The following is a 9,111-nucleotide window of genomic DNA, read 5'->3' on the forward strand; positions in this document are numbered from 1 at the left end:
GTTCTTTGTTTTTCACTTTTGTCATCAAGCTGCAATTGCAATAGCATAAACTATTAGATAATCTACTTGAGTTTTCTCTTGGAGTCAATGTTTTTCTTTCAAATTGTGTCATATTTCTTTTTTAAAATTAAAGTCCTTGGGGAGATGGAGAAGATGGCAGCATAGAGAGGAGTGGAAGCTAAGTAGTCCTCCTGGAACAACTAAAAACAAAACAGAAACAACTAGTAAATAATCCAGAATAACTGTGGGGGGCCAAACGAGACCATCCACTCATCATACATCAACCTGAATTGGGAGGAATGCCCGACAACACAGCGTAAAATCTGTAAGTAAAACCTGCAGATCCAAGTCGTGAGACCCCCTCCCCCATAGCCCGAGCTGCAAAGCCTCGTGGTGCCAGAGAGAAGCTCTCTCCCAGCAAGCAAATGTAGCTCAGCTGAGCTCCAACTGGGGTTTTAAGTAGCGAGTGTGAACTGCTCACTACAGGTACGAATCCCCAAAAAACAGATGGAGGCTTTGGGTGACGACTGACCTTGGAGAGCCGGAGGGTCGCCTTGAACTAGGTCTGAAGGGGACTATCTGTTTCTTTTTTGGCTCAGTGGAGAAAGCCCCAGCCATTACAGTTCCCAGTGCTGTGACTCAAAGAAGGGTGGAGATAGCACAAGCAGAGAGAGAGAGACCATTGAAATGCTAATGATATCCCCCTAGGGGGTCTTTCTTCTCTAAGAGGAAAGGGGTGGGGCCCTTTCCATTCAGAACCAGACCCCAGAGCCTGGGGGAACACGGCCACACCTCCTCACACCAGTCAAGAACTTAGACTAACAGGCGCCACCTGCTGGGCAGAAAAGCACAGTGACCTGAGGCATCACAGGAACCAATTTTCTAAGAGACACCCTCAGGTAAACCAGATACTGAATATTTCTTCCCTCTGGGACCTGAGCCTGTTCTGGTCTGGGAAAACCTGATTGGGGTAACCAAAGAAACCATGCCTAGACAACAGAAAATTACAATCTACACTAAGAAAAACAAAGTTATGGCCCAAAGGAACAAACGTGCACCTCAACTGAGATACAGGAATTTAAACAACTAATGCTAAATCAATTCAAAAAGTTTAGAGAAGATATCGCAAAAGAGATAGAGGCTGTAAAGAGAACACCGGGCATACATAAGGCAGAAATCAAAAGTTCAAAAAAACAACTAGTAGAATCTATGGAAATGAAAGGCACAACACAAGAGACAAAACACACAATGGAAACATACAACAGCAGATCTCAAGAGGCAGAAGAAAATAACTCAGGAAAGGGAGAACAAAACAGCTGAAAGCCTACACGCAAAGGAGCAGATGGAGAAAAGAATGAAAAAATATGAGCAATGTCTCCGGGAACTTAAAGATGAAACAAAGTACAAGAATGTACGTATCATTGGTGTCCCAGAAAGAGAAGAGAAGGGAAAAGGGGCAGAAGCAATAACAGAGGAAATAATCAATGAAAATTTCCCATCTCTTATGAAAGACATAAAATTATGGATCCAAGAAGCACAGTGCACCCTGAACAGAATAGATCTGAATAGGCCTATGCCAAGACACTTAATAATCAGATTATCAAATGTCAAAGATAAGAGAGAATCCTGAAAGCAGCAAGAGAAAAGCAATCCATCACAGACAAAGGAAGCTTGATAAGACTGTGCTGATTTCTCAATAGAAACCATGGGGCAAGAAGGAAGTGGGTGATATATTTAAGATACTGAAAAAGAAAAACCACCAACCAAGAATCCTATATCCAGCAAAGCTGTCCTTCAAATATGAGGGTGAGCTCAAAATATTTTCTGACAGACAATGAGAGACTTTGTGAGCAAGACACCTGCCCTACAGGAAATACTAAAGGGAGCATTACAGGGTGATAGGAGAAGAATACGTGGTTTGGAACACAATTTTGGGAGATGGTAACACAGCAATGTAAGTACACTGAACAAAGATAACTATGAATACAGTTGAGAGAGGAAGGTTGGGAGCATGTGAGACACCAGAAGAAAGGAGGAAAGATAAAGACTGGGACTGTGTAACTTGGTGAAATCTAGAGTATTCAACAATTGTGATAAAATGTACAAATATGTTCTTTTATGAGGGAGAACAAGCAAATGTCAACCTTGCAAGGTGTTAGAAATAGGGAGGCATTGGGGGAGGGATGCAATCAACGTAAACTAGAGACTGTAACTAACAGAATCATTGTATTATGCTTCCTTTAATGGAACAAAGGTGATATACCAAGGTAAATGCAGATAAGAGGGGGGGATAGGGGAGGCATGTTAGACAATTGACATTGGTGGTGTTGTCTGACTCTTTAGTCTGCTTTGATTTAAGATTATTTTTCCTTTTGCTGCTTCCTAGCTGTCATTTTTCTTCCTCTTTCTTTTGCCTCTCTTCCTTCTTTGACTCTCCCTCCTGCCTTGTGAAAGAAATATAGATGCCCTTATATAGATAGTGGTGATGGTAGTGAACACATAAATATATGACCATACAGAGAACCATCAATTATTTACTTAGGATGGAATGTACGGTGTGTGGACAAAACCGTATTAAAAAAAATGGGTTGAGGACAAAACCTTGAGGGCAATATACTGAGTGAAATAAGCCAGGCACATAAGGACAAATATTGCAGGGTCTCACTGATAGGAACTAATTATAAATGTAAATTCATAGACACGAAATATAAGGTACCAAGATATAGGACGAAGCTTAAGAATGGGGAGCGGTTGCTTAGTATGAGCAGAATGTTCAACTAGGATGAACTTAATTGTTTGGAAATGAGCAGAGGTGTTGGTAGCAAGATGTGAGAATAACTAACAGTGCCGAATGGCACATGAATGAGGTGGAAAGGGGAAGCTCAGAGTCATATATGTCACCAGAAGGAAAGTTGGAAGTCAAAAGATGGGAATGTATAAAACTGAATCCTATGGTGGGCAATGTCCATGATTAACTGTACAAATATTAGAAATCTCTTCCATGAACCAGAACAAATGTATGACAATACAATTAGAAGTTAATAATAGAGGACCATATAGGGAAGAAATATATACCTATTGCAAACTATATACCACAGTTAATAGTATGTCAACATTTTTTCATAAACAGAAACAAATGTACTATACCAACACTATGAGTCAACAATTGAGGGGGTTTGGTTAGGGATATGGGAGGATTCGAGTTTCCTTTTCTGTTTTTCTTTTTTCATCTTTTACTTTATTTCTTGTCTGGAGTAATGAAAAGCTTCTAAAAATTGAACAAAAATTAAGTGTGGCTATGGACGCACAGTTGTGTGAGGGTACCAGGGGCAACTGATTGTACACTTTGGATCTTTGGATAATTGTATGGTATCTGAACAATCCCAATAAAAATTAAAAAAAAGCAAAAAACAAAAACAAACTTGCAGGCCAACCAAAAAAAAAAAAAAAAACAAAAAACAAACCACATAGAAAAATATAAATACAGTGGATAAGTACCAAGTCAGCAAGTCTACAGTGTAAGTAGTTTGTTTGTTTTCTCTAGCCTTTTGACTGAGTTTTGTACCTTTGGGTACAATTATACCTACTGGGCAAGGTTCAATAAGATTTTTTGTTTCATAAATTTTACAATAAAAATAATATCCTCTCTGCACCTACTATGTGTTGTATTAGGCCCTGGACATACAAATATGAATTAAAAACATTTTTTTCCTCTTAAGAAATTCAGTTTACTAACATATTGAAATAATGAATGTCTTACTATGTTATATGTTACTATAATAGAGCTAGAGTACTTGAATTTTTTTTTAAATGGACATTGTTGGTGAATTGCTTTTTTTCATTTCCTTCACTGTTACTATCACTGTCAGATAGTTTAATAATGTGGCAAATAATAAAAAATTAATCTAAATGGAAAAAAAAAATAAAGTCCTTGGTTTAACTTAGGGTTTCCTGTTTGTGTAGTGTAGTTCCATGGATTTTTTAAAAAAATTTTATTCTTGTTACCATATATACAATCTAACATTTCCCTTTTTAATCACATTCATATATATCTTTCAGTGCTGTTAATTGTGTTCAAAGTGTTCTGCTACCATCACCACCATCCATTGCCTAACCATTTCCGTCATTTCAAATAGGAACCCTGTACATTTTAACATCCCGTCTCTATCCCTACCTCATCTTCTGGTAACCTATATTCTAAACTCTGACTCTATGAGTTTGCTTATTCTAATTATTTCAAGTCAGTGAGACCATACAGTGTCTTTTTGTGTCTGGCTTATGTCACTCAACATAACATGTTCAAGGTTCATCCATATTGTCACATGCATCAGAACTTCATTGCTTTTTATGGCTGAATAATATGCCACCTGTGTGCATATACCACGTTTTATTTATCCATTCATCGGGTGATGGACACTTGGGTTGCTTCCATGTTTTGTCAGTTATGAATAATGGCACTATCAACATCAGTGTGCAAATATCTGTTCAAGTCCCTGCTTTCAGTTCTTTTGGGTATACACCTAGTGGGATTACTTAGCTTTCTGTCATATTTATTTTTTTAAAAAAATAATATCTGCTTTTTTCTCCTTTGTTTCCTTTATTTACTTTCATATGCTAACTGATTCTTATTTTGTTAAATTAATCCAGCTTCTGATAAGGCTAAACATATCGTATTGGTGTCTCTGCTAGAAAACAAAAGTTGTTATAGAAAATCTCTGAAAAAAGCTTTTTTTCCAAACTTTTACTTACTCCCATTTCACAATATCTATCAAAGGGAATACAAAAGTTTGATATAATTTCCTAAATGCTTTTGCCAACCTAGCACTTCAGGGTGCCCAAATATTCTTCCCAGTTTCATGATTTCAACTAAACCTCTTCAGATACATTATTTAATTTTCTCAGATGCTTATTTAATGTATGGTAGTGAATATAAAGTTTAATGTAATAAATATTTAATGTCACTTATTTGATTTAAATATTTTATTGCATCATCCTGAAATCATTGAATACAGTGACTTAGTACCAAATTAAAATACCTAAAATTTTTTTCTATAATTTTGCCTGAGATTCTGAACTTTCTCCATGGCGTACACTGGTACCATCTGTACCATTATATAACCATTGCACATCAAAACCAATTTTTTTTTTTGAGCACTGAGGAGTAGTTTAATGTTATTTCAGTTCCTCAGATTAACATAAGACAGTTTTATGGATTAAATTTAGTATTACATAACTGATTAAAAGACATTTTGTGAAATAGTTGAAGCTTTATTGATAATGAATTATTGCCTTAATTTATTAGTTTTCCATAAAGTTGTCCACTTATGGTTGTTAAAAGTTTTGCAGCCAGCAGAACCATTCATCTAGACCACAAAGTTAAGCACTATCAATACTTTTTTAAAAAGTCTCTATTTAGCATGTAAAATGCCCTATTTAATTACATAGTAGATAGTTTTTAAAATTCTGATAGCACTTTTTCAATGTTTTGTTGCTTTATAAACAGTGATAAAATTATTTCAGAAGTTTTATTTTTAATATTTTATTGTGTGAACCTAATTCATAATGTTCTTAAAAATTTTCTCCTGGATTATTGCTAATTTTTTCATTGAATTCTGAGCACTGACAGAATGTGCTCAGTTTCAACTTTTCCCAGTAAGCTTCTGAGCATCATTTGCATCCAATATTTACTTTGCTAGTAATAATAAGATACCTGTGAGTTTCATCAAAATTAACAGGGTTTAAAAATTTCAGAAATGCAAATTATTGTTTCCTTTGAACAGAATCTCAAGATCTAAGGCATTCCCGGTATTTATAATTTTTGTTCAATATCAGATGCTCTAAGCTGTGATTCATTGTTAATATCATTGGTTCCTTATTCCTGCTCAGGTTCGGAAGATTCATATGTATAATATTTAAAAGCAATGATAAAATTGTATTCATATTTATATATTTTAAAACAATGATTAAAAAAACTTTATTGTCAGTTCATTCTTACTGTTTATCCTTTGTATTCTAAGTTCTAGAATTTATAAGATATCAAACACTTATCAATTGTTATTTACACAAGGGTACACCACACTAACGATAAGAACAAAGGAAAAGTCAAACTATTTAGAACTTATAACAATATGAAAATAATGCTAAGGTGACGAGTTTCCTAAGTCTTGGAGTGAAGAATGCTTGTCCAGGCACTGCCAAGCTGGCAGGTAATGCCGCAAACATATCCCAAATGTTGCAATGACAGGAGCCCCATCTATTGTTGGTCATTGTGACAGCCTAAGACAAATAGCTAGAGCTTAAATTTGACTTTATAGTACATATTATTTTACTACTAATCATAGTTACTATTCTATTTTTTTTTTTTTTAACGATCAGTATGTTTGTACTATGCATACAGGCCTAATACCAGTGTGTGAGAGAATACCGTAAAGGGCCGTGTGAGCATTAGTTGATATGCTCCAACTTTTGACGTTGAAGGACTAAGCTGGTTAGGTTTGGGAGCCAGAGGGAACATATTTAGAGATCACAGTAATTGGGGCCACCAGAAGTAGGATTCTTGCTTCTAATTCATGACTCTTGTGGAATGGAAGCCAAAGCTGGTGATCTATTTTTTTTCCTGATGTCTTTCAGCTGAATGAACAGGGGTAGGTAAACTGCTTCTGAATAAAAAGGAGAAATTGCCTTCACTTTACTTCTAAAGTTAGATGAGATGCCTGCATATTGATAGTTAGGCTATAACCTGCAGCTAGCTGTTACCAAATGGTTAGTGCATCTCTGTGCTAGTTATTTCATTCTTAGAAAACAGGATGTGGGCAGGGTGGGGGTGATCTGTACTCATTATCTAGATAAGGCCAGCCAATAGAAATAGAATGCACACAACATGAGTAATTTAAAAATTTCCAACAGCTATATTAAGAAAATAAAATGGAACAGGTGAAAATGATTTTAATAATATATTTTATTTAACCCAATATATCCAAAATAGCATTTCAACATGTACTCAATATCAAAATTATTAAGCTATTTTTACATTATTTCATATTAAGTATTTAAAATCCAGTGTGTGTTTTATATTCAGTTCCTCAGTTACCCTAGCCATGTGTCTCATTTTCCCCACGTTAAAATGGAGAGAACAAAAGTACTTACTCATAGGGTTGTTGTGAGGATTAAATGAGTTGATATCTGTAAACGTCTACTCCATGCTCATTGTGTGCTAAGTGATTTGTGTGCATTTAATCCTTGTAATATCCCTATGAAGTAGGAACAGTTATCACCCCACTCTTTAGATGAGCAAACTGATGGCTAGAGAAGGTTAAGTGATTTTCCTGAGCACACACAACTAATAAGAAGCTAAGCTGAGATTTGGACCCAGACAGCCTGATATCCAAAGCTGGAGATTTTATCCATTTTGCTAGAAGGGCAAAGGAAATGTGGCATCTATTTAGGGAATGGTGATGATTTAGTTTGCATAAAGTGTAATAGTGGATGTGGGGAGCCAACAAAGACTGATTGATGTACATATTAGGTTCTTATGCGTGAGTGTATGTGAGACTATAGCTCTCAGTCTCCACAAGAAAGTGTGCATGTGTTTGTGAGCATGCATGTATGTGTGTTTGTAAGCACGTGTGGTGAGGAAAAATGCTGATTAAGAATGTCAGAGCCACCCTCCTAGATGTACATCTGGCAATCAGGCTGTGGTCCTAGGAGCAGCTAGCTGGTGGACAAAGGTGGGGAGAAAGACAGTGTTCAAGGGTAAGGCAAAGACAAGAGATTGGGATGAGAGAGGAAAACCAGGTGCAAGGTTGTCATGCAAAGCAGATCCCTTCAAGGTCACCTCCTGTTGTTCACCAGGGCTTGGAATGAAAGCCATAATTATATGCTATGCCCATGTTGCATGCTATGGGTTAAGAAACATGTTTTATTGGGAAGCTTGCAATTCAGTATCAATAAGTAAAGACAAGGCATGAGTCCCCAGTCCTTCTATTTTCCAATAGAGGAGCAAACTGGGAACCCTACTGGACATGCAGTGCAGTGTGGGGTTATGTGCCAGTGGAGGAATCCTGCCACATTATTGTTTTCCCTCATAGGGCAAGCATGAGAACAGCCTTATCCATGAAGAGACACCAATTGCTTAAACACCAAGCATTCTGGGTTCAACTGTCAGCTGCTTATAGGATGTGGTAAGCAGACATTTAAGGTGACCCCCAATGATTATCCTGCCCTTACTGGAATTTATGCCTTTATGGAATCCGATCCCCTTGAGTGTGGGCTGGATCTAGTGATTTGCTTCTAATTCAATAGAATGTGGCAAAAGTTAAGGGATATCACTTCTGGAGTAGGTTATAAAAGTTTGTGACTTTCATCTTGCTGGCAGACATCTTCCTTTACTGGCTTTGATGAAGCACACTGCTGCATTAGAGAGGCCCATGTGGAAAAGAACTGAGAATGGCCTCCCTCCAGCAGCCAGTGAGGAACTCAGAAAACTATTCCTGAGTAGGGACTGGGTATCTACTGAGATGAGGGTCACCTCTACTGGGAGACCCAGAGATATAGTTTGTCCCCCTGATTGGACTCAGTTTTACTTTTCTTGTCCCTGATGACATTTTCACATCTGTATGCTGAGAAAAGCATCTTTCCTGGAGAAGGTTCAGAGTCATAGGGAGGAAGAAGGGAGAAGTAGACAAGGAGAGCAGAAAACCCCATTTAAACCCTGCTGGTAGCATCTGAGAAAGTCAGGAGCTATATTTCAGCCCAAGCCCTCACAGCCTTGGCTCCTTGATTAGTACTTGAGAGCTTGTCTGGATCTGGAGCTTTCCCTGCCCTCATGGATATTACATTCTAGAAATTCTAGTAATTTTTCCCTAGACAATAGAGGAGCTAATAGACACCTGAAACCTTACTATGAATTGAAGGAGTTGTTAAAGGCACACACACACACACACACACACACACACACACACACACACTCAACACCAATAGAGAGGCATCAACAAAATCTTCTCCTGGGGACTGATTATGATGTATCATAGCTCAGACCAAATGTGGTTTCTTATGTTTTCAAATTCCCCTCAAAAAACTTCTCTATGACTAAAGAAAAATCTTGAGTGTATA

This window comes from Choloepus didactylus, chromosome 7, assembly GCF_015220235.1.
Source record: "Choloepus didactylus isolate mChoDid1 chromosome 7, mChoDid1.pri, whole genome shotgun sequence".
Taxonomy (NCBI): Eukaryota; Metazoa; Chordata; class Mammalia; order Pilosa; family Megalonychidae; genus Choloepus; species Choloepus didactylus.